Raw genomic sequence first — 26,855 nt, 5'->3', positions numbered from 1 at the left:
TCTCAGATGGAGAAGACATTTCTGTTCTCCTGAGTATTTCTGTTGCTGATGACCTTTGACTTAGGGAGATGAAAAGGATAAGTAAGAATTGGACTTAAGTTGGACTTCATCAAACCTGTCTGGCTTCAGGGAGGTTTTATCAGCGCTTTCATTCCTTGAAGTTGAATACTGCATGTGTAATACACACACAAACCCACACACGCATGATTCTGACAATAAATGGCCCATTCAGTTAATAGGCTATCTCTATCTACAAAGAATTGAGGTTCAGTTCAGTTGCTCAGTTGTGTCCAACCTCTTTTTGACTCCATGGTCTGCAGCATGCCAGGCTTCCCTGTCCATCACCAACTCCCAGAGCTTGCTCGAACTCACGTCCATCCAGTCGGTGATGCCATCCAACCATCTCATCCTCTGTTGTGCCCTTCTCCTGCCTTCAATATTCCCCAGCATCAGGGTCTTTTCCAACGAGTCGGTTCTTTGCATCAGGTGGCCAAAGTATTGGAGCTTCAGCCTCAGCATCAGTCCTTCCAGTGAATATTCAGGACTGATTTCCTTTAGGATTGACTGTTAGCTCTCCTTGTAATCCAAGGGTCCCTCAAGAGTCTTCTCCAACACCACAGTTCAAATGCATCAATTCTTTGGCACTCAGCTTTCTTTATAGTCCAACTCTCACATCCATACATGACTACTGGAAAAACCATAGCTCTGACTAGATGGACCTTTGTCGACAAAGTAATGTCTCTGCTTTTCAGTATGCTGTCTGGGTTAGTCATAACTTTTCTTCCAGGGAACAAGCATCTTTTAATTTCATGGCTACAGTCACCATCTGCAGTGATTTTAGAGCCCAAGAAAATAAAGTCTGTCTCTGTTTCCATTGTTTCCCCATCTATTTGCCGTGAGGTGATGGGACCAGATGCCATGATCTTAGTTTTTTGGATGTTGAGTTTTAAGTCAGCTTTTTCACCCTCGTCTTTCACTTTCATCAAGAGGCTCTTCAGTTCCTCTTCACTTTCTGCCATAAGGGTGGTGTCATCTGCGTATCTGAGGTTATTGATATTTCTCCCAGCAGTCTTGATTCCAAGACTGATTCCAAGACAAGATTCCAAGCAAGTCTGTGCTTCCTTCAGCCCAGCATTTTGCATAATGTATTCTGCATATAAATTAAGTAAGCAGGGTAATAATATACAGCCTTGACATATTTCTTTCCCAATTTGGAACCAGACCGTTGTTCCATGTCTGGTTCTAACTGTTGCTTCGCAAACTGCATACAGCTTTCTCAGGAGGCAGGTAAGGTGGTCTGGTATCCCCATATCTTTAAGAATTTTCCACAGTTTGTTGTGATCCACACAGTCAAAGGCTTTGGTATAATCAATAAATTAGAAGTAGATGTTTTTCTGGAATTCTCTTGCTTTTTCAATGATCCAACAGATGTTGGCAATTTGATCTCTGGTTCCTCTGCCTTTCCTAAATCCAGCTTGAGTATCTGGAATTTCACGGTTCACATACTGTTGAAACATGGCTTGTAGAATTTTGAGCATTACTTTGCTAGCGTGTGAGATGAGTACAGTTGTGTGGTAATTTGAACATTCTTTGGCATTGCCTTTCTTTGGGATTGGAATGAAAACTGACCTTTTCCAGTCCTGTGGCCACTGCTGAGTTTTCCAAATTTGCTGGTATATTGAGTGCAGCACTTTCCAGCATCATCTTTTAGGATTTGAAATAGTTCAGTTGGAATCCTATCACCTCCACTCACTTTGTTCATAGTGATGCTTCCTAAGGCTCACCTGACTTCACATTCCAGGATGTCTGGCTCTAGGTGAGTGATAACACCATTGTGATTATCTGGGTCATGAAAATCTTTTTTACATAGTTCTTCTGCGTATTCTTGCCACCTCTTCTTAATATCTTCTGCTTCTGTTAGGTCCATACCATTTCTGTCCTTTATTGTGCCCATCTTTGTATGAAATATTCCCTTGGTGTCTCCAGTTTTCTTGAGATCTCTAGTCTTTCCCATTCTATTGTTTTCCTCTGTTTCTTTGCCTTGATCCCTGAGGAAGGCTTTCTTATCTCTCCTTGCCATTCTTTGGAATTCTGCATTCAAATGGGTATATCTTCCCTTTTCTCCTTTGCCTTTCACTTCTCTTCTTTTCTCAGCTATCTGTAAAGCCTCCTCAGACAACCGTTTTGCCTTTTTGCATTTTTTTCTTGGGGATGGTCTTGATCACTGCCTCCTGTACAATGGTCAGGAACCTCTGTCCAAAGTTCTTCAGGTACTCTATCAGATCTAATCTCTTGAATCTATTTGCCACTTCCACTGTATAATCGTAAGGGATTTGATTTAGGTCATACATGAATGGTCTGGTGGTTTTCCCGACTTTCTTCAATTTAAGTCTGAATTTGGCAACCTGGAGTTCATGATCTGAGCCTCAGTCAGCTCCCAGTCTTGTTTTTGCGGACTATATCGAGCTTCTCCATCTTCAGCTGCACAGCATATAATCAACCTGATTTCGGTGTTGACCATCTGGTTATGTCTATGTATAGAGTCTTCTCTTGTGTTGTTGGAAGAGGGTGTTTGTGATGACCAGTGCATTCTCTTGGCAAAACTCTGTTAGCCTTTGCCCTGCCTCATTTTGTACTTCAAAGCCAAATTTGCCTATTACTCCAGGTATCTCTTGACTTCCTACTTTTGCATTTCAGTCCCCTATGATGAAAAGAACATCTTTTTTGAGTGTTAGTTCTAGAAGGTCATGTGGTTTTTATTTATTTTTGGCCACACCACACTGCTTGCAGGATCTTAGTTCTCAGACTAGAGATTGAAACCAGTGCTGTAGCAATGGAGGTACAGAGGGGTCCTAACCACTGGACGCCCCCCCCCCGCCCCCAGGAAACTCCTTGAATGTGGTTATCAAAACTACACATATTGAAAAAGAACACACAATGTAATTGTCAGGTAAGTTTATCTCTCAGTTGCTTTCACAACAAAAATCTGGAACAACCGACTAAAGGGTTTAAAGCAACTGACAAGTTACAGCTCAGTTACAGATCAAGCAGATAGATATTTTGTTAAACATTCACTCCCAAAACGCAGGAGTAGACTGACTCCAGAGAAGTCATTGTAATAACCCTGCTTGGCTTTCCTCTTTTTATGCTTGCCCTTTCCTCCTTTTGGTTGTGCCCTGTGCAAACTAGGGCTTGTACCCAACACAGATCAAGAAAGGGAATGCAAATGGGCATATGCTCAAGGCTGATTGACAGTTTCAAGTTATCTAACAGGCTCTATTGCACACATCTTCCCATATTTCAGTGTGTTATAATCTGATGTATATATGTATAGAATATTTATAAACCCTTAATGGACTCCTAGCTGTCTAGGGTCACTAGAGGAAGCCCCTGTGGTTAGTTTGTATCCACTATGTGCCTAGGGAATATGTGCAGGAGTTGTAAAAGTCTCTGTGGTTATTTTGTTGCATGTCTGTGAGATTTCCCTCTGTGTCTGGGATGGGGTTTGGAGATCAGCTTGCATACTTTTCAGCTAGGCCACCCCTAGTTGCTCATTGAAGTGAGGTGAAAGTCGCTCAGTCGTGTCCAGCTCTTTGCGACCCCATTGGTTATACAGTCCGTGGAATTCTCTAGGCCAGAATACTGGAGTGGATAGCCTTTCCCTTCTCCAGGGAATCTTCCCAACCCAAGGATCGAACGAGGTCTCCTGCATTGCAGGCAGATTCTTTACCAGCTGAGCCACAGGGAAGCCCAAGAATACTGGAGTGGGTAGACTATCCCTTCTCCAGGGGATCTTCCTGACCTAGGAATCAAACCAGGGTATCCTGACTTGCAGGTGGATTCTTTACCAAGGAGTTATTTAACTTCCTGCCTAACATAACTATTAAGAACAGTAAAAGTGGGGATGAAATTATTATTTGATAAAGTTAATTAGCAAATTTGCCCCTGAACTTCCCCAGGTTCCTTTGATGAAAGTACTTTCTGCTCAGAGTGAAGAACTAAAAGGCATTTTGGTTTCTGCAAGGCCATTCTGTAAAATCCTTAACCTGCCACTAGAGGATGCTCTTAATTCTTAATATGAGAGGACTAATCTCGTGAAATGAGTTTTTTTCCACAGTCAGTATGTAACAGGAGATGACTTTGGAAATTGCACTGCTTTGCTATTCACATGTTGATGTCTTTTTGCTACTAACAGTTCTTTTATACAAAAAAATTATGATTATCACATATTTTCAGGTTCATATCAATTCTGTTTAGTTGTTGGTATCTAAATAGAAGATGAAACGCTTTTACTTTTGGCTTATACTTTTGTATTTCAGTATGGGATGTAGGCCTGGAATGCTTTTGGTTGCTGTTACTGAATTTCCTTTTTTTGCAATTAGAAAGAAAACTCACTTTAAAAAATATAATCTTAAAAAATTTTTTTATTTGTTTTTCTGCATCAGGTTGGGTCTTAGTTCCGTCATGTGGGATTTTTCGCTGTGGCTCACAGACTCTCTAGTTGTGGCACAGAGATTCAGTAGTTGCGGCACTCGGGCTTAGCTGCTCTGCATCATGTGGGATCTTGGTTCCCCAGCCAAGGATCCGATGCCTATGCCCAGCATTGCACAGTGGATTCTTAACTACTGGACCACCAGGAAGTCTGAAAACTCACTTTTTATTAAGGCACAGTTCATGACCAAAATGCATTGTCTGTCACTTTTCTTATTAACCATTATAGTGAATTAAATGGTCATTCACTTTTACCTGCTCTCTTTTTTAATAAGATAAGAGATATTCAGAAAGAACTTTTCAAATAGGCCACATATAATTAGATCTCAAATAAGCAAAGACCAAACGAATACAAGGTGAAGATTTATGAAAAGTTCTAACAGCTGAGAAAGACTTTATTGCTCATCCAGGGCATGCATATTGCATTCAAAATATTTTAATTTCTGACAAGTGATATCCGCCACTTAAGTGTCATATGGCAAAGTATTAATCTACAACATGAGATTTAAAGTAAACATTCAACTTTCTACATGACATACAAGAACTGCCCTTTTAGGCTTTTAGGTCTCATTGCAACTTGCGAACAGGTTGGATTTTAGCATTTACTGAGCTCCTACTATGTGCCAATTACTGTGCTAGGTTATGTACAGTTATCTCATTTTATCCTAACAATAATCTTATGGAGCAGATATAGCACCTTTTTAAAATGAGGAAATAGGCTTGGTGAAGTTAAAAGAAACTTGTTCAGGATCCAACAGCTATCAAGGGGTGAAGCTAAGATCAGATTTGATCTGATTCATGGCAAAGCCTATCCTCTTTCAGTTCATCCTGCTCGAAGAAGTTTAGCAAGAACAAGGATATGTTAAGGAATCATTCGTACATTTGATAAGTAGTTCTTGAATTTTATTTTCATCAGCTTAATTCCATACTTATTTTGATTTCCTTCATTTTTATCTGTTGCCTCTTTTCTGTATCAGGATCCCATTCAAGATACCATAATTGCATTTAATTGCTGTACATCTTTGCAGTGCCTTTTGTTTGTAACAGTTTCTCAGACTTTTATTGTTTTTGATGCTTTTGACAGTTTTGAGAACGAGTCAGGTGTCAAGACTTTGTACATTGTCCCTCAGTTGCAGTTTGCCTCTTGTTTTCCCACATGATTAGATTATGGTTATGGATTTCGGGAGAATGACGAGAGAGGTGAACATCTCATCACATTATACCAAAGGTGCACACCATTGATATGATTTATCACTGATGCTGGCATGGAATACCTGACTGAGGTACTGTTTGTCGGGGCCTCCACCTTAGAGGTGTCTTTTTTCCCCCTTTCCATCCTATACTCTGTAAGGAGTTCATTGTGCACAGACTGCACTTAAGGATAGGGAAGATATGCTCCACCTCCTTGAGAGCAGAATCAGTTCACTTCATTCACTCAGTCATATCCGACTCTTTGTGACCCCATGGACTGCAGCATGCCAGGCTCCCCTGCCCTTCACCAACTCCCAGAGCTTGCTCAAACTCATGTCCATCCAGTCAGTAATGCCATCCAACCATCTCATCCCCGGTTGTCCCCTTCTCCTCTTGCTTTCAATGTCTCCCAACATCAGAGTATTTTCCAGTGAGTCAGTTCTTTGCATCAGGTGGCCAAAGTATTGGAGCTTCAGCTTCAGCATCAGTCCTGCCAATGAACAATAAGGACTGATTTCATTTAGGATGGACTGGTTGGATCTCCTCACAGTCCAAGGGACTCTAAAGAGTCTTCTCCAACACCATAGTTCAAAAGCATCAATTCTTCGGCACTCAGCTTTTTTTTAATGGTCTAACCCTCACATCTGTACATGACTACTGGGAAAACCATAGGTTTGACTTGATGGACCTTTGTTGGCAAAGTAATGTCTCTGCTTTTTAATATGCTGTCTAGGTTGGTCATAGCTTTTCTTCCAAGGAGTAGATGTCTTTTAATTTCATGTTTGCAGTCACCATCTGCAGTGATTCTGGAGCCCCCCAAAATAAAGTCTGTCACAGTTTCCATTGTATCCCCATCTATTTGCCATGAAGTGGTGGGACCAGATGCCATGATCTTAGTTTTTTGAATGTTGAGTTTTAAGCCAGCTTTTTCACTCTCCTCTTTCACTTTCATCAAGAAGCTCTTTAGTTCCTCTTCACTTTCTGCCAAAAGGGTGGTGTCATCTGCATATCTGAGGTTATTGATATTTCTCCCGGCAATCTTGATTCCAGCTTGTGCTTCTTCCAGCCCAGCGTTTCACATGATGTACTCTGCATATAAGTTAAATGAGCAGGGTGACAATAAACAGCCTTGATGTATTCCTTTCCCAATTTGGAACCAGTCTGTTGTTCTATGTCCGGTTCTAACTGTTGCTTCTTGGCCTGCATACAGATTTCTCAGGAGACAGACAAGGTGGTCTGGTATTCCCATATCTTTAAGAATTGTCCACAGTTTGTTGTGATCCACACAGTCAAAGGCTTGGCATAGTCAGTAAAGCAGAAGTAGATGTTTTTCTCAAATTCTCTTGCTTTTTTGATGATTCAGCAGATGTTGGCAATTTGATCTATGGCTCCTCTCTCTTTTGTAAATCCAGCTTGAACATCTGGAAGTTCTTGGTTCACGTACTGTTGAAGCCTGGCTTGGAGAACTTTGAGCATTACTTTGTAGCTTGTGAGATGAGTGCAGTTGCGCAGTAGTTTGAGCATTCTTTGGCATTGCCCTACTTTGGGATTGGAATGAAAACTGACCTTTTCCGGCCCTGTGGCCACTGCTGAGTTTTCCAAATTTGCTGGCATACTGAGTGCAGCACTTTCACAGCATCATCTTTTAGGATTTGAAATAGCTCAACTGGAATTCCATAACCTCCAGTAGCTTTGTTCGTAGTGATGCTTCCTAAGGCCCACCTGACTTCACATTCCAGGATGTCTGGCTCTAGGTGAGTGATCACACCATCATGGTTGTCTGGGTCATTAAGATCCTTTTTGTATAGTTCTGTGTATTCTTGTCACCTCTTCTAATATCTTCTGCTTCTGTTAGGTGCATACTGTTTCTGTCCTTTATTGTGCCCATCTTTGCATGAAATTTTCCCTTGTTATCTCTGATTTTCTTCAAGAGATCTCAAGTCTTTCCCATTCCATTGTTTTCCTCTGTTTATTTGCATTGTTCACTGAGGAGAAGTTTTCTTATCTCTCCTTTCTCTTCTTTGGAACTCTTTATTCAAATGGGTATATCTTTCCTTTCCTGCATTGCCTTTAGCCTCTCTTCTTTACTCATCTATTTGTAAGGCCTCCTCAGACAACCATTTTGCCCTTTTGCATTTCTCTTTCTTGGGGATGGTCTTGATCACTGCCTCCTGTACAATGTCATGAACCTCCGTCCATAGTTCTTCAGGCATTCTGTCTATCAGATCTAATCCCTTGAATGTATTCATTCACTGGATAGATCATGGTGGAGAGTTCTGATAAAACGTGGTCCACTGGAGAAGGGAATGGCAAACCACTTAAGCACTCTTGCCTTGAGAACCCCATGAACAGTATGAAAAGGCAAAAAGATTTGACACTGAAAGGTGAACTCTCCCGATCAGTAGGTGCCCAGTATGCTACTGGAGAACAGTGGAGAAATAACTCCAGAAAGAATGAGGAGACGGAGCCAGAGTGAAAACAATATCCAGTTGTGTATGTGAATGGTGATGGAAGCAAGGTCCGATGCTATAAAGAACAATATTGCATAGGAACCTGGAATGTTAGGTCCATGAATCAAGGTAAATTGGAAGTGGTCAAACAGGAGATGGCAAGAGTGAACTTTGACATTTTAGAAATCAGTGAAATAAAATGGACCAGAATGGATTATGGGGTTTGATTCTAAACAGGATTTTGCCCCTCCTACCATCTTGGTAGGGCTTCTTTGCCCTTGGACGTGGGGTATCTTTTTCTGGTGGGATCCAACATTCTCCCATTGATGGTTGTTCAGCAGTAAATTGCAATTTTGGAGTTCTTACAGGAGAAGATGAATGGAATATCTACATCAATTATGTGAACTTCTATACAGGAGATTTGTGTACTCTTCCTCAGTTATTAATTTGTTTAATAAATTTATTGGCTCTGTTTAACTTGGTCAACTCTTTTTTTTAACTTAATTTATTTTTTAATTGAAGGATAATTGCTTTACAGACTTTTGTTGTTTTCTGTCAAACCTCAACATGAATCAGCCACAGGTGTACATATATCCCCTCACTTTTGAACCTCCCTCCCGTCTCCCTCCCCACCCCACCCCTCTAGGTTGATACAGAGCCCCTGTTTGAGTTTCCTGAGCCATTCAGCAAATTCCCTTTGGCTATCTATTTTATATCTGGTAAGGTAAGTTTCCGTGTTATTCTTTCCATACATCTCATCCTCTCCTCCCCTCTCCCCATGTCCATAAGTCTATTCTCTATGTCTGTGTCTCCATTGCTGCCCTGCAAGTAATTTCTTCAGTACCATTTTTCTAGATTCCATATATATGTGTTAGAATATGGTATTTATCTTTCTCTTTCTGACTTACTTCACTCTTTATAGTAGGCCAGTGCTTTAAATTACTGTTCAAGGTTAACTTTTACTATTCAAACATCAGTTGAAAGCTAACAGCTTATTTCTACTTACTAATGTACATGTAAAGATATATCTTCAGAGGCAAAATAGTAGATAATTGGAAATATTTCTGAATAATGCTAGTCAGAGAATCCTACTTGGTATCTAAAAACCTCATATTATATCAGTTAGCTTTATATCAGTTAGCTGATGTGGTTGAGTAGATATAGTTTTGTGCAACGCTGGGAAGGATTCCACTTGAGTTTTAGTCCATCAGCAATTTATATGCCCCCTTCCTCCAGTGGCACCCCACTCCAGTACTCTTGCCTGGAAAATCCCATGGACGGAGGAGCCTGGTAGGCTGCAGTCCATGGGGGTCTCGAAGAGTCGGACATGACTGAGCGACTTCGCTTTCACTTTTCTCTTTCACGCATTGGAGAAGGAAATGGCAACCCACTCCAGTGTTCTTGCCTGGAGAATCCCAGGGACGGGGGAGCCTGGTGGGCTGCCGTCTATGGGGTCGCACAGAGTCAGACACGACTGGAGTGACTTAGCTTAGCTTTCCTCCTAGCTGAATTCTCAGCCAACTGAGAGACAAATAAGGAGTTGCTATAGATAAAGGCTAGGTTGGAGGACATAGTTTAGTAAAAAATGGCAGTAAAAATGACAAACACAGACAGTCAGGTAGACTCACTACTCTGCCACAACTACCTGGGCAAATTCATGTCCATTTCCCCTACTCCCCCTCCCCCCACAGGGAGCCTTTATTGCTGAGTTTGCTTTATTTCTGAAAACATGTCAGAACATACACTCTCTGGACAGGTAGACTTCTGGAAGAGGAAAGAAGTGTGAATTGACCCAAATATGCCCAGGATGTGAGAAGTGAATCAAGGGACAAAGAAGGATCCTGCTCTGAAATATGTGGGATGGAATACAGGGGCAGAGGAGGAATCAGTACTTTTGCTCCATTAGAAGATACTTCTACATTGAAGGACACATTAGGTGTGGAAATACTTTCATTCATAACATTTTCTGCTGTTGCTTAGTCACTTCAGTCGTGTCCGACTCTATGTGACTTTATGGACTGCAGCCGCCAGGCTCCTCCGTCCATGGGATTTTCCAGGCAAGAATACTGAAGTGGGTTGCCATTTCCTCCTCCATTCTAACATCTGGGGAGAAAGGAAAGGGATTTTTTTCCAGTTTCCTAGGAACTCAGCACTTACACCAATAGTCTGAAAAATTTCAAGAAAGAATATTTCTCTTCTACCATCTCTGAAATAATCCAAAAATCACCCTAATTCTTGAGTTTGCTTTGTGGATAGCTACACCCTTGATTTATAAATTTCCTGTTGTCTATTGACAGTGTTCTTTACAACATCAGAGTTTACTACCATCATCAGTCACATCCACAACTGGGTGTTATTTTCGCTTTCACTCCATCTTTTCATTCTTTCTGGAGTCATTTCTCCACTGATCTCCAGTAGTATATTGGGCACCTACTGACTGGGGGAGTTCATCTTTCAGTGTCCTATTTTTTGCCTTTTCATACTGTTCATGGGTTTCTCAAGGCAAGAATGCTGAAGTGGTTTGCCATTCCCTTCTCCAGTGGACCATGTGTTATCAGAAGTCTCCACCATGACCTGTCCATCTTGGGTGGCTCTACACAGCATGGCTCATTGAATTAGACAAGGCTGTGGTCCCTGTGATCGGTTTGATTAGTTTTCTGTGACTGTGGTTTTCATTGTGTCTGCTCTCTAATGGATAAGGATACGTGGCTTATGGAAGCTTCCTGATGGGAGAGCACCAAAAAAATTGATGCTTTTGAACTGTGGTGTTGGAGAAGACTCTTGAGAGTCCCTTGGACTGCAAGGAGATCCAACCAGTTCATCCTAAAGGAAATCAGTCCTGAATATTCATTGGAAGGGCTGATGCTGAAGCTGAAACTCCAATACTTTGGCCACCTGATATGACAACCTGACTCATTTGAAAAGACCCTGATGCTGGGAAAGATTGAAGGTGGGAGGAGAAGGGGACAACAGAGGATGAGATGGTTGGATGGCATCACCAACTTGATGGTCATGAGTTTGAGTAAGCTCCAGGAATTGGTGATGGACAGGGAAGCCTGGCCTGCTGCAGTCCATGGGGTTGCAAAGAGTCAGACATGACTAACAGACTGAACTGAACTGATGGGAGAGACTGACTGAGAGAGAAACTAGGTCATGTTCTGATAGGCAGGGCCATTCTCACTAAATCTTTAATCCAATTTTCTGTTGATGGGCGGGGCTGTGTTCCCTCCCTGTTGTTTGACCTCAAGCCAAAATTATAGTGGAGGTAATGAAGATAATGGCGACCTTCTACAAAAGGTTCCATGCACACACTGGAATGTTAGGTCCATGAATCAAGGTAAATAGGAAGTGGTCAAACAGGAGATGGCAAGAGTGAACATCAACATTTTAGGAATCAGTGAACTAAAATGGACTGGAATGGGTGAATATAACTCAGATGACCATTATATTTACTACTGTGGGCAATAATCCCTTAGAAGAAATGGAGTAGCCCTCAAAGTCAACAAAAGAGTCTGAAATGCAGTACTGGGATGCATTCTCAAAAATGACAGAATGATCTCTGTTCGTTTTCAAGGCAAACCATATCACAGTAATCCAAACCTATGCCCGGACCAGTAATGCTGAAGAAGCTAAAGTTGAATGGTTCTTTGAAGACCTACAAGACCTTCTAGAACTAACACCCTCAAAAGATGTCCTTTTCAATATAGGGGACTGGAATGCAAGAGTAGGAGGTCAAGAGATACTTGGAGTAATAGGCAAATTTGGCCTTGAAGTACCAAAGGAAGCAGGGCAAAGGCTAACAGAGTTTTGCCAAGAGAATGCACTGCTTATCACAGACACCCTCTTCTAACAACACAAGAGAAGACTCTACACATGGACACCACTAGATGGTCAATACCAAAATCAGATTGATTATATTCTTTGCACCCAAAGATGGAGAAGCTCTATATAGTCCACAAAAACAAGACTGGGAGCTGACTGTGGCTCAGATCATGAACTCCTTATTGGCAAATTCAGATTTAAGTTGAAGAAAGTAGGGAAAACCACTGGACCATTCAGGTATGACCTAAATCAAATCCCTTATGATTATACAGTGGAAGTGACAAACAGATTCAAGGGATTAGATCTTATGAAGTGTCTGAAGAACTATGAATGGAGGTTCCTGAAATTGTACAGGCAACAGTACTCAAGACCATCACCAAGAAAAAGAAATGCAAAAAGGCAAAATGGATGTCTGAGGAGGTCTTACAAATAGCTGAGAAAAGAAGAGAAGTGAAAGGCAAAGAAGAAAAGGAAAGATATACCCATTTGAATGCAGAGTTGCAAAGAATAGCAGGGAGAGATAAGAAAGCCTTCCTCAATAATCAATGTAAAGAAATAGAGGAAAACAATAGAATGGGAAAGACTAGAGATCTCTTCAAGAAATTTGGAGATACCAAGGGAATATTTCATGCAAAGATGGGCACAATAAAGGACAGACACGGTATGGACCAAACAGAAGCAGAAGATATTAAGAAGATGTGGCAAGAATACACAAAAGAACTATATAAAAAAGATCTTCATGACCTAGATAACCACAATGGTGTTATCACTCACCTAGAGCCAGACATCCTGGACTGCGAAGTCAAGTGGGTCTTAGGAAGCATCACTAGGAACAAAGCTAGTGGAGGTGATGGGATTCCAGTTGAGCTATTTCAAATCCAAAAAGATGATGCTGGAAAGTGCTGCATTCAGTATGCCAGCAAATTTGGAAAACTCAGCAGTGGCCACAGGGCCGGAAAAGGTCAGTTTTCATTCAAATCCCAAAGAAAGGCAATGCCAAAGAGTGTTCAAACTACCACTGCACTCATCTCACATGCTAGCAAAGTAATGTTCAAAGTTCTCTAATCCACACTTCAACAGTATGTGAACCAAGAGCTTCCAAATGTTCAAGCTGGATTTGGAAAAGACAGAGGAGCCACAAATCAAATTGCCAATATCTGCTGAATCATCAAAAAAAGCAAGAGAATTTGAGAAAAACATCTACTTCTGCTTTACTGACTATGCCAAGCCTTTGACTGTGTGGATCACAACAAACTGTGGACAATTCTTAAAGATATGGGAATACCAGACCACCTTATCTGTCTCCTGAGAAATCTGTTCGCAGGCCAAGAAGCAACAGTTAGAACCGGACATAGAACAACAGACTGGTTCCAAATTGGGAAAGGAATACATCAAGGCTGTTTATTGTCACCCTGCTCATTTAACTTATATGCAGAGTACATCATGCCAGATGCTAGGCTGCATGAAGCACAAGCTGGAATCAAGATTGCCGGGAGAAATATCAATAACCTCAGATATGTAGATGACACCACCCTAAACTGTGGAAAATTCTTCAAGGGATGGGAATACCAGACCACCTGACCTGCCTCTTGAGAAACCTATATGCAGGTCAGGAAGCAACAGTTAGAACTGGACATGGAACAACAGACTGGTTCCAAATAGGAAAAGGAGTACGTCAAGGCTGTATATTGTTATCCTGTTTATTTAACTTATATGCAGAGTACATCATGAGAAACGCTGGGCTGGAAGAAGCACAAGTTGGAATCAAGATTACTGGGAGAAATGTCAATAACCTCAGATATGCAGATGACACCACCCTTATGGCAGAAAGCGAAGAGGAACTAAAGAGCCTTCTGATGAAAGTGAAAGAGGAGAATGAAAAAGTTGGCCTAAAGCTCATCATTCAGAAAACTAAGATCATGGCGTCTGGTCCCATTACTTCATGGGAAATAGATGGGGAAACAGTGGAAACAGTGTCAGACTTGATTTTTTTGGGCTCCAGAATCACTGCAGATGGTGATTGCAGCCATGAAATTAAAAGACGCTTACTCCTTGGAAGGAAAGCTATGACCAACCTAGGTAGCATATTAAAAAGCAGAGACATTACTTTGCCAACAAAGTCCATTTAGTTGAGGATGTCATCCTCGACTCAATGGACATGGGTTTGAGTAAGCTCCAGGAGTTGGTGATGGACAGGGAAGCCTGGCATGCTGCAGTCCATGGGGTCATAGAGTTGGACACAATTGAGTGACTGAACTGAACTGATTGACAGTTTATGGATGAAAAAGACTGGCAGTTAACAAATAAGGCACAGCTAAAACTATGGCTAAATCTCTAAGCTGTATATGAAATCAAGTGCCCACATTGGATCTTGTGTTTCAAAATAAAGACTCTCCTTTCCCAATATCAACAAGATATATGAAAATAAAAACATCCACATGAGAAAATCTAAGCATGGCAGGTAGAACCAGAATTTAGGATAGATTCTGAGGCAGTGTTAGACGAAAAATGAATTTGGTGAATAAATTTAGAAGATTACATCCCAGTGATCTCTAGGACACTGTTAGCTGTTGTTCAGTTGCTAAGTCATGTCTAACTCTTTGAGGCCCCATGAACTGCAGCATGCCAGACTTCCCTGTCCTTCACCATCTCTCAGAGTCTACTCAAACTCATATCCATTGAATCAATGATGCCACCCAACCATCTCATCCTCTGTCGTCCCCTTCTCCTCCTGCCTTCAATCTTTCCCAGCATCAGGGTCTTTTCCAATGAGTTGGCTCTTTGCATCATGTGGCCAAAGTATTGGAGCTCACTATCAGTCCTTCTAATGAATATTCAGGGTTGATATCCTTTTGGATTGATTGGTTTTACTCCTTGCTCTCCAAGGGACTCTCAAGAGTCTTCTCCAACACCACAGTTCAAAAGCATCAATTCTGCAGTGCTCACCCTCTTTACTGTCCAGCTTTCACATCCATACACGACCACTGGAAAAAGCGTAGCTTTGACTATATGGACCTTTGTCGGCAAAGTGATGTCTCTTCTTTTTAATACGCTGCATAGGTTTGTCATAGCTTTGCTCCAAGGAGAAAGCGTCTTTTAATTTCATTGGTGCAGTCGCCATCCCCTGGCTTCTCTGAATGTTGTAGATCCTGTGTTGCTCTGTGCTATTCTCAAGTTATGACTGGACATTTCATTTAAATGTTTAAGCTAAACTTTGATAATTTATATATAGTCAATGACTAATCATTGCTGGATCCAGAGTATAGCTTATCACTTTATATTTAAAATTTAAAAAAAAAGCACAGCCTTTTACTTACCCCAAATTATGCATGTGTTATTTTACCTGGAATTTTGTCTAAACTTTTTATATCTTCCTTCTTGATAAAATTCAAATTTAGACTTTTCTGAAAAATCAGATCATTTAATCTCCTTATCATCATGTTGTGGATAAATCTTTAGGAATAGTATACATTTATTTGATCATTTATTGATTCTTATACCTAGACTTTTAATTTCTTGGATAGGAATCATTTACATCACTCAGGGATAAGCATTGTTGTAAATTTGACATAGATCCTTCAAATTAAAATACATCTTCAATTTATCTTGAAGTGTTGATTGCAAAGCTATATTAATTAAAGTTATAGATTTTATGATTCTGTATCAAGAGTTTTGTTTTTTTTTTTTCCTTCTATGGGAAGATGGCTGAGGAAGGAACTTAGCAATACTTTCTTTACATCTTTTACAGGCTAAAATGATTGGAGCCATGTTCTACATCTTGTAATTTTGGTACCTTAATAGTTAGCCTGTATCTTAGCTAGTTGCAAAATTATTGATATGGGGAAATCCTACCTTTGTTCTACATTTGGAGTGTAAGTGTATTCAGACAGCTGCATCTCAACTTCATAAAAATGTGTCAGCAATTCCCTCAGTTCATTTGACGGTTAAAGTAGCAAGAGAGAAAATCTGTACTCCAGCTCACTGCTACTTTGATAAAACATCAAAACTCAGTTGAAAGTAGTATTTTTGAGAGGTTATCTGAAGAGTGTATAGTCCATTTCATTTGTCTAGAAGTTTTAAAGTTTAACTTTGGATTAAGTTATATCAGTTCGCTGTATATTTGGGCACTATTATCTTGGCTTTTTGTAGAATTGGTTTGAGAACTGATTTTTGAATTTAGCAAATCCTGACCTCAACAAGCAGTTTATGAGGAATAGTGGGGATGAAAGCCCAATTAGAATGGGCTCAAGGAAGAAATTTTATTTATTTATTTTTTTCCATTTATTTTTTTATTTTTATTAGTTGGAGGAAGGAAGAAATTTTAGATGAGCCTAGACAACTCTGTTTTGTTTTTTGTCTTTTATTCTCTGATAAAATCTTGAACATAAATGAATATCTATTAAGTATTTATATAAAAGGGATCCCTAATAGTGGAATTGCTAGGTCTGATGGCATACACATTTAAAATCTGATAGTTTCTGCTAAATTCTTCTCTAAACAAGCATGGATAACTCTTAAGAGAAGTTTTCAGGGAGTAGAAGGAGAGATCAGGAAGAAAAATAGGGTTTAGAGACTGGGGGGGTATATTTTAATTTGGGGGGAAATAATAGCATGGTTCTCTGCTGATGCAAAGAATGTAGTAGGTAAGGAAACACTGATGGTATAAGAGAGAGAATGTAGACTTATTTACTAGTACAATGCTTTGAGAAGTTGAACAAAGATGAGACCTAGTACATTAGCCTTAAATAGGAGCTTAGCCATAATGGAAGAGAAGGTAGAGCATATGAGAATGAATGCTGGTATCTTATTCTAGTGTAAGGGAGCATCATAATTTGTTTAACAATCTTAGAAACTGCCATAGGTTCTTCACTTTAAGGTCTCTGCAGTGAAAATCCTTTCATCCTTTTCTACCATGCAAGTATTTTTATACAGCATCTAAAGGATAAATTTCTAGAAATTGTATTGCTGGCTGAAAGGAAAAGCATATTTAAAATGATAAAATATGTTACCAAACTCCCATTTAAAACACTGTTCCAATCCACACTGCTACCAGCAGTGATGAGAGGTCCATTTCCGAACCATCCCCTCATCAACACTGAATTTTCAGTCTCTTTAGTTTGGTTGATCTGGTAGGCAGAAATAAATAAGCTTTGATTTTGTATATTTGGAGATATTCCTTCTCTTTTTTTCAATTTCTGGGTGACTTTTAAAAACGTCTTATTGAGACATACACATACCATTAAATTCACCCATTTAAAGTGTACAGTTATGATTTTCAAGGTTCATGTGTGTTATGTGTTAGAATCATTCCTCTTCTATAATATTTCACTACAGGTATATACCATCTTTTTAAAATTCATTCATAATTTGATTTGTTTCATTTTGATTATTATGAATAATGTTACTATAAACATTTGCATACAACTTTTTGTGTGGATATTTGTTTTCATTTTTCTTGGATTTATATATTGAAGTAAAATTTCTGGGTTTATAGTAACTCTATGTCTAATATTTTGAAGAACTACCAAACTGTTTTCCAAAGCAGCTGCTTTAAATTCCTACTAGCAGTGTATGAAGGTTCCAATTTCTCCATATCCTTGCCAACAGTTGTTATTGTCTGTCTTTTTTATTATTGCCATCCTAGTGGGTGTGAAGTGGTATCTCACTGTGGTTTTAATTTGCGTTTCACTAGTGGTTTATAATGGAGAAAGCATTGGCACCCCACTCCAGTACTCTTGCCTAGAAAATCCCATGGGCAGAGAAGACTGGTGGGCTACAGTCCATGGGGTCGCTAAGAGTCTGACACAACTGAGCGACTTCACTTTCACTTTTCACTTTCATGCATTGGAGAAGGAAATGGCAACCCACTCCAGTATTCTTGCCTGGAGAATCCCAGGGACGGGGAAGCCTGGTGGGCTGCCGTCTATGGGGTCGCACAGAGTCGGACACGACTGAAGCGACTTGGCAGTGGCAGCAGCAGCAGCAGTGGTTTATAATGTTGAGCATCTTTTCATGTACTTATTGGATATTTGTCTATCTTTAGAAAAATAGTTATGCAAGTCTTTTGCCCATTTTTAATTGGGTCATCTTTTTATTGTGGAGTTGTAAGAGTTCTTTATATATTCTTCATTTTTTGGTTTATTCATTCACTAAATCATGTTTGCCTCTTTGAGGCCCCATGAACTACAGCATGCCAGGCTTCCCTGTCCTTCACTATCTCCCAGAGTTTAATCAAACTCATGTCTGTTGAGTTGGTGATGCCATTCAACCATCTTATCCCCTGTTGCCCCCTTCCTCTCCTGCCCTCAATCTTTCTCAGCATCAGGGTCTTTTCCAATGAGTCAGCTCTTTGCATCAGGTGGCCAAATTATTGGAGCATCAGTATCAGCATCAGTCCTTCCAGTGAATATTCAGGGTGATTTCTATTAGGATTGACTAGTTTGATCTCCTTGAAATCCAAGGGACTCTCAAGAGTGTTCTCCAGCACCACAGTGCAAAAGCATCATTCTTTGGTGCTCAGCCTTCTTTGTGGTCCAACTCTCATATCCGTACATGACGACTGGAAAAACCATAGCTTTGAGTATATGGGCCTTTGTTAGCAAAGTGATGTCTCTGCTTTTTAATATCCTGTTTAGGTTTGTCATAGCTTTTCTTCCAAGTAGCAAGTGTCTTTTAGTTTCATGGCTGCAATCACTAGTGCACAGTGATTTTGGAGCCCAAGAAAATAAAATCTGTCACAGTTTCCTTTGTTTCCCCATCTATTTGCCATAGAGTGATGGGACCGGATGCCATGATCTTAGTTTTTTGAATGTTGAGTTTTAAGCCAGCTTTTTTACTGTCCTCTTTCACCTTCATCATGAGGCTGTTTACTCTTTGTGCCATTATGGTGGTGTGATCTGCGTATCTGAGGTTATTGATATTTCTCCTGGCAATCTTGATTCCAGCTTATGAGCCATCCAGCCTGGCTTTTCTCATTATGTACTCTACATGGAAATAAAATAAGCAATGTGACAATATACAGCTTTTATGTACTCCTTTCCCAATTTTGAACCAGTCCACTGTTCCATGTCTGGTTGTAACTGTTGCTTCTTGACCTGCATACGGATTTCTGGGGATAGGTAAGTGGATCTGGAATTCCCATCTCTAAAAATTTTCCAGAGTTTGTTGTGATCTACACAATCAAAGGCTTTAGTGTAGTCAATAAAACAGTAGTTGTTTTTGTTTTTTGGTTTTTTTTTTGGAATTCCATTGCTTTTTCTGCGATCCAGCAGATATTGGCAATTTGATCTCTGGTTCCTCTGCCTTTTCTAAATCCAGCTTGAACATCTGGAAGTTCTCAGTTCTCAGTTCATGCTGCAGCCTAGCTTAAAGGATTTTGAGCATAATCTTGCTAGCATGTGAAATGGGTGCAATTGTACAGTAATTTGGACATTCTTTGGCATAGGCTTTCTTTGCGATTGGAATGAAAACTGACCTTTTCCAGTCCTGTGGCCACTGCTCAGTTTTCCAAATTTGTTGGTATATTGAGTGCAACCCTTTAACAGCATCATCTTTTAGGATTTGAAATAGCTAGGCTGGAATCCCAAAACCTCCACTAGCTTTGTTCATAGTAACACTTCCTAAGGCCCGCTTGACTTCACACTCCAGGATGTTTGGCTCTAAGTCAGTGACCACATAATCATGGTTATCCAGATCATTAAGATCTTTTACGTGTAGTTCTTTTGTGCGTTCTTGCCACGTATTAATCTCTTCTGCTTGTGTTAGGTCCTTGCTGTTTTGTCCTTTATTGTGCCCATCTTTGCATGAAATGTTCCCTTGGTATCTCCAACTTTCTTGAAGAGATCTCTAGTCTTTCCCATTCTATCGTATTCCTCTATTTCTTTGCACTGTTCACTTAAGAAAGCTTTCTTATCTCTCCTTGCTATTCTCTGGAACTCTGCATTCAGTTGGATATCTTTCCCTTACTCCTTTGCCTTTTGCTTCTCTTCTTTTCTCAGCTCTTTGTAGGCCTCCTCAGACAACCACTTTGTCTTCTTGCATTTCTTTTTCTTGGGGATGGTTTTGCTCACCACCTCCTATATAATGTTACAAACCTCTGTCCTAGTTTTTCAGGCACTCTGCCTACCAGCTCTAATCCCATGAATCTAATCATCTCCACTGTATAATCATAAGGGATTTGATTTAGGTCATACCTGAATGGTCTAGTGGTTTTCCCTACTTTCTTCGATTTAAGCCTGAATTTTGCAATAAGGACCTGATGTTCTGGACCACAGTCAACTCCCAGTATTGTTTTTGCTGACTGTATATAGCTTCTCTATTTTTGGCTGCAAAGAATATAATCAATCTGACTTCAGTATTAACCATCTGGTGATGTCCATGTGTGCCGTCACAGCCGCCGCGCTCATGTGCCACAAGATGGAGAAGCTCTATACAGTCAGCAAAAAAAGAGACCGGGAACTGATTGTGGCTCAGATCATGAACTCCTTATTGACAGATTCAGACTTAAATTGAAGAAAGTGGAGAAAACCACTAGACCATCCACATATGACCTAAATCAAATCCCTTGTGACTATACAGTGGAAGTGAGAAATAGATTTAAGGGACTAGGTCTGATAGACAGAGAGCCTGATGATCTATGGACAGAGGTTCATGACATTGTACAGGAGACAGAAATCAAGACCATCCCCAAGAAAAAGAAATGCAAAAAAACAAAAAGACTGTCTGAGGAGGCCTTACAAATAGCTGTGAAAAGAAAGGAAGTAAAAGCAAAGGAGAAAAGGAAAGATATTCCCATTTGAATGCAGAGTTCCAAAGAATAGCAAGGAGAGATAAGAAAGCCTTCCTCATCAATCACTGCAAAGAAATAGAAGAAAACAATAGAATGGGAAAGACTAGAGATCTCTTCAAGAAAATTAGAGATATCAAAGGAACATTTCATGCAAAAATGGGCTCAATAAAGGACAGAAATGATAGGGACCTAACAGAAGCAGAAGATATTAAGAAGAGGTGATAAGAATACACAGAAGAACTGTACAAAAAAGATCTTCATGACCCAGATAATCACGATGGTGTGATCACTCACCTATAGCCAGACATCCTGGAATGTGAAGTCAAGTGGGCCTTAGGAAGCATCACTACAAACAAAGCTAGTGGAGGTGATGGAATTCCAGTTGAGCTATTTCAAATCCCAAAATATGCTGTGAAAGTGCTGCACTCAATATGCCAGCAAATTTGGAAAACTCAGCAGTGGCCACAGGACTGGAAAAGGTCAGTTTTCATTCCAGTCCCAAAGAAAGCCTATGCCAAAGGATGCTCAAACTACCGCACAGTTGCACTTATCTCACACACTAGTAAAGTGATGCTTAAAATTCTCCAAGCCAGGCTTCAGCAATATGTCAGTCGTGAACTTCCAGATGTTCAAGCTGGATTTAGAAAAGGCAGAGGAACCAGAGATCAAATTGTCAACATCTGCTGGATCGTTGAAAAAGCAACAGAGTTCCAGAAAAACATCTACTTCTGCTTTATTGACTGTGCTAAAGCCTTTGACTGTGTGGATCACAATAAAGTGTGAGCAGACCACCTGACCTGCCTCTTGAGAAACCTGTATGCCAGTCAGGAAGCAACAGTTAGAACTGGACATGGAACAACAGACTGGTTCCAAATAGGAAAAGGAGTATGTCAAGGCTGTATTTTGTCACCCTGCTTATGTAACTTATATACAGAGTACATCATGAGAAATGCTGGGCTGGAGGAAGCACAAGCTGGAATCAAGATTTCTGGGAGAAATATCAATAACCTCAGATATGCAGATGACACCACCCTTATGGCAGAAAGCGAAGAAGAACTAAAGAGCCTCTTGATGAAAGTGAAAGAGGAGAGTGAAAAAGTTGGCTTAAAGCTCATCATTCAGAAAACTAAGATCATGGCATCTGGTCCCATCACTTCATGGCAAATAGATGGGGAAACAGTGGCTGACTATTTTTCTGGGCTCTAAAATCACTACAGATGCTTGCTCCTTGGAAGGAAAGTTATGACCAACCTAGACAGTATATTAAAAAGCAGAGACATTACTTTGCCAACAAAGGTCCGTCTAGTCAAGGCTATGGTTTTACAGTGGTCATGTATGAATGTGAGAGTTGGACTATAAAGAAAGCTGAGTGCCGAGGAATTGATGCTTTTGAACTGTGGTGTTGGAGAAGACTCTTGAGAGTCCCTTGGACTGCAAGGAGGTCCATCCAGTCCACCCTAAAGGAGATCAGTCCTGGGTGTTCATTGGAAGGACTGATGCTGAAGCTGAAACTCCAGTACTTTGGCCACCTGATGCGAAGAGCTGACTCACTGGAAAAGACCCTGATGCTGGGAAAGATTGAAGGTGGGAGGAGAAGGGGACGACAGAGGATGAGATGGTTGAATGGTATGACCGACTCAATGGACATGGATTTGGGTGGACTCCTGGAGTTGGTGACAGACAGGGAGGCCTGGCGTGCTGTGGTTCATGGGGTCACAAAGAGTTGGACATGACTGAGCGACTGAACTGAACTGAACTGATGTCCATGTGTAGAGTCATCTCTTATGTTGTTGGAAGAGGGGGTTTGCTATGACCAGCATGTTCTCTTGGCAAAACTTGTTAGCCTTTGCCCTTTTCTATTTTGTACTCCAAGGCCAAACTTGCCTTTTATTCCCAGGTATCTCTTGACTTCCTACTTTTGCATTCCAAACCCCCTTGCTGAAAAGGACATCTTTTTTTGGTGTTAGTTCTAGAAGGTGTTGTAAATTTTCGTAGAACTGTTCAGCTTCTTTGGCATTAGTGGTTGGGACATAGACTTAGATTACTGTGATGATGAATGACTTCCCTTGGAAATGAACTGTGATCATTCTGTCATTTGCGAGATTGCACCTAAGTACTGCGCTTCAGACTGTTTTGTTGACTATGGGGGCTGTTCCATTTCTTCTAAGTGATTCTCACCCACAGTAGTAGATGTAATGGTCATCTGAATTAAATTCGCCCATTGCCATCCATTTTACTTCACTGATTCCTAAAATGTTGATGTTCACTTTTGCCATCTGCTTGACTATGACCAATTTACTGTGATTCATGGACCTAACATTCCAGGTTCTTATGCAGTATTGTTCTTCATACCAGTCCCTAATGAGGATTTTTGATTTACAAATATTTTCTTTGGTACTGTGGTTTGTCTTATAACTCTCCTGATAGTACCATTTGCAGCAATAAAGTTTTGATTTTGATATAGACCAATTTGTCTATTGTTTTATTTTCTTGTTTATGCTTTTGGTATCATGACTAAGAAATCATTGTCTAATCCAAGATCACAAAGATTTACTTACTTGCATGTTTTTTGTTTCATTTTGTTCTTTTGTAGTTTTAGCTTTTAGGTTTATGATGTATTTTGAGTTGATTTTTGTGTATGATGTAAGAAAGCGTTCCAACTTCATTTTATTTGCATGTGGATATCCAGTTATCCTAACACCATTTATTGAAAAGATTTTTTCTACATTATTATTGTCTTGTAAAGAATCAAGTGACCATATATGTAAGTATTTATTTCTGGACTCTCAATTCTATTACATTGACCTATATGTCTCTCCTTATGGCAGTATCATATTCTATTGATTATTGTAGTTGAGTAGTAAGTTTTAAATTTGAGAAATGTGAGTTCTACAGCCTGTTCTTACTTTGAAGATTCCTTTGTTTATTCTGTGTTCATTTCAATATGAATTTTATGATCAGGTTTTCAGTTTCTGCAAAAAAGCGAGGTGACAATTTTTAGGGATTATGTTGAATCTGTAGATTGGGGAGTATTGCTATTTTCACAGTATTATGTCTTCCAATCTATGAACCTGAGATGTCCTTCCATGTATTGAGATCTTTATTTTTTTTAAACAATATTTCCTAGTTTTAAGTCTACAAGTCTTGGACTTCTTTTGTTAAATTTGTTGCTTAGTATGTTATCCTTTTAGATGGTCTTGGAATGTAACTAATTTTATTTCCTTATTTTTCATTGCTAGGGTATTGAAATGCAATTAATTTGTATCCTGCAACTTTGCTGAATTCATTTAGTGGTAATCATCTGTGTGTGTGTATGTGCATGTATTCTTTAGGATATTCTATGTGCAAGATTATGTCATTTGATGATAAAGATCATTTTCTTTTTTCTAATTTGGATATCTTTTTAAAAATAATTTTTAAAATTTATTCATTTTTGGCTATGCTGGATCTTCATTGCTGTGCGGACTTTCTTTAGTTGCAGCGAGCAGGGGCTACTCTCTAGTTGTGGTGAGCAGGCTTCTCATTGCCGTGGCTTCTCCTGTTGAGGAGCATGGGCTCCAGTGCTCACGGGCTTCAGTAGTTGCAGCTCCCAAGTTCTAGAGCACAGGCTCAATAGTTGTGGCCCTCTGGCTTAGTTGCTCCGTGGCATGTGAGATCTTCCTGAATCAGGGATGGAATTCATGAATCCTGCAGTGACAGGTGGATTCTTTACCACTGAGCCACCAGGGAAGCCCTGGATGTCTTTTATTTCCTTTCCTTTCGTAATTTCCTTTGCAAGAGTTCCACTCCAGTGTTAAGTAAAGTTGCAAGCAGGCACGTCCTTGTCTTGTTACTGATCTTAAGGGCAAAGCATTCAGTCTTTTCAGCTGTAAGTGTGATGTTGGCTGCTGGTATTTCATAGATGCTGTTTTTCAGGTTGAAGGAGTTCCCTTCTATTCCTAGCTTGTTGAATGTCTTATCATGAAAGGGTACTGGATTTTTTCAAATGTTTCTTCTGCACCACGGGAATGATCATGTGGTTTTTGTCCTTATTCCATCAATATAGTACATCACATTGATTGATTTTCGTGTGTCAAAACAATCTTACATTCTTGGATAAATTCCACTTGGCACTTGGTCATGGTCTTTAATCATTTTTCTTTTTTGCTAGATTTGGTTTGTTAGTATTTTGTTGAGAGCTTTTGTGCATATAGTAAAAAAGGATGTTGATCTGTAGTTTGGGGGATTTTTTTCTTGTGATGTCTTTGCCTGGTTTTGGTATCATTGTGTTAATGACCTCATAGAATTGAGAAGTGTTCCCTCCTTGTCTATTTTTGGCAAATTTGTGAAGGATTGGTGCTAATTTTTCCTTAAATATTTGGTAAGATTCATGAAGGAAACCATCTGATCCTGGGCTTTTCTTTATGGCAAGTTTTTGTTTTTAATTACTAAATCAATCTCTGTTGTTATAGGTCTATTTAAGTTGTCTGTTTCTCCTTGAGTCAGTTTGATAGTTTGTGTTTTTCTAGGAATTTGTTCATTTAATCTAAGTTATCTGATTTGTTGGTGTGTGGCTATGCATAGAGTTCTCTTTAATTCTTATCTCTGTAAATTTGATAGCGATGCCTCCTCTTTCCTTCCTTATTTCAGTAATTTAAGTCTTCTCACTTTTTTCTTGATCATACTAGCTAACGGTTTGTCATTTTTGTTGTTTTATTGTTTTCCTCCTGAAATTCAGGCAAATAGAACAGCCCCTATCTGGAACATTGCTGGATCTAGTGGCAGAAGGAAAACTGAGAATGTGGCAAACCATTGCTGACTCTGGACATTTCTGCCTGAGATTGACACACATCAGTCTCGCCAACATTTCACCAGCCGAAGTAAGTCACATGGCTGTGCTGAGCTATCTCACAGTGGGGTGAGATGGTGGAATCCTCTTCAGGGATGGACAGTGACTGCTACTGAGCAATAGCACAGTTTGACACATTGCCTTTCCTTCGTGCCTTCAGTTGCTTAGGTTGTTATTCCTGAACCCAACTTTATTTTATTTGCCAAACTGGTGTCTTAAGTGAAGACTAGGAGATATCACAATAGCAAAAATAATAGCATCTAATGTTAATTGAGTGATCATCATTTTCCATATAATGCCTCCCTTACCTGTGTTTTTGCATTTAATCCTCACAACCACCCAGTGATGTGGTGATTATTTTTGTCCTCACTTTATATATGAGGAAACTGAACAATAGGGAGATTAAAGGCAAGTCGCTGAAACTCAAATTAAGGTGACTAACTTTAAAACACTCGTTTCTACTTTAATATGTGGTTAAGTACATAGATTCTGGTGATAAACTAAGTTCAAGTCCTGGCTCATGCCATACACTAACTTTTTGGCCTTGGGCAAATTGTGTGACTTCTCTATTTCTCCATCTGTAAAATGAGGATATTAACAGTACCTATCCCATGGGTTTTTCTAAAGTTCAAATATAGAGATTGATGTATGTGTGGAGTGCTTGTGTTTAGAATAGGGCTTGGTATTAGAAAGGAATTTTTTGTTATTGTTACTGTCACTATTAGTATTATTTAGCAGTTTAGGAAGTTTCATTGGTAATTCTACTCTTCTTCTGTTCCGTGCTTATTCTCCCTTTGAGAATTACCATTCTAGATTTCTCTTCCCACCTTATATTTATCTATTTTTGGAATAACACTTTATCTATGTGGAGGGTAAACTGTAGGAGTACCATTGCCTTCAACCTACCAATATATCTCTGCTCCCCAGAACTTCCCTGCCTGTCACTTATATGTTCATAGTTTATTTTATAAGCTCCTAGTTTATACTTGTGTGGGTGCATAGCAGTGATCTGCAATATAGGAATAAACTGCCTAGAAGGAGGCAATAATTATTACTGGCCCTGCTTCTTGCTACATGACTTTGCTGATCATTTCTTCCTGTTAATTCTTTAAAGTTGATGGTTTATTGTGGTTTAATTTTGGATACAACATACTAAAATTTTTCCCTGTAAAATTCATGACACAACCAAAAAAGCACAGTAGCAAACTCTTCTTGGCATAGATCTATCTATTGGTCATCAGCCTTTAAAAACCAGATACTGTTTGTGAAGGGCCTGATTGGCTAA

At 39.8% G+C, this 26,855-nt stretch overlaps 1 long non-coding RNA gene across 1 annotated transcript in view; it reads left to right on the top strand.

Moving 5' to 3' along the window:
- The window catches only part of LOC122422269, an 85,619-nt gene that overhangs the window by 955 nt on the left and 57,809 nt on the right, over positions 1 to 26,855 (top strand). The window contains exon 2 of the long non-coding RNA XR_006263759.1: positions 25,460 to 25,601. This is a non-coding gene — a long non-coding RNA (uncharacterized LOC122422269). The remainder of the gene's footprint in view (positions 1 to 25,459; positions 25,602 to 26,855) is intronic.

The sequence above is a fragment of the Cervus canadensis genome, chromosome 19 (assembly GCF_019320065.1).
Source record: "Cervus canadensis isolate Bull #8, Minnesota chromosome 19, ASM1932006v1, whole genome shotgun sequence".
Classification (NCBI taxonomy): domain Eukaryota; kingdom Metazoa; phylum Chordata; class Mammalia; order Artiodactyla; family Cervidae; genus Cervus; species Cervus canadensis.
Note: the sequence above shows the minus strand (reverse complement) of the source record. Positions and strands in the feature narration are given on the sequence as shown.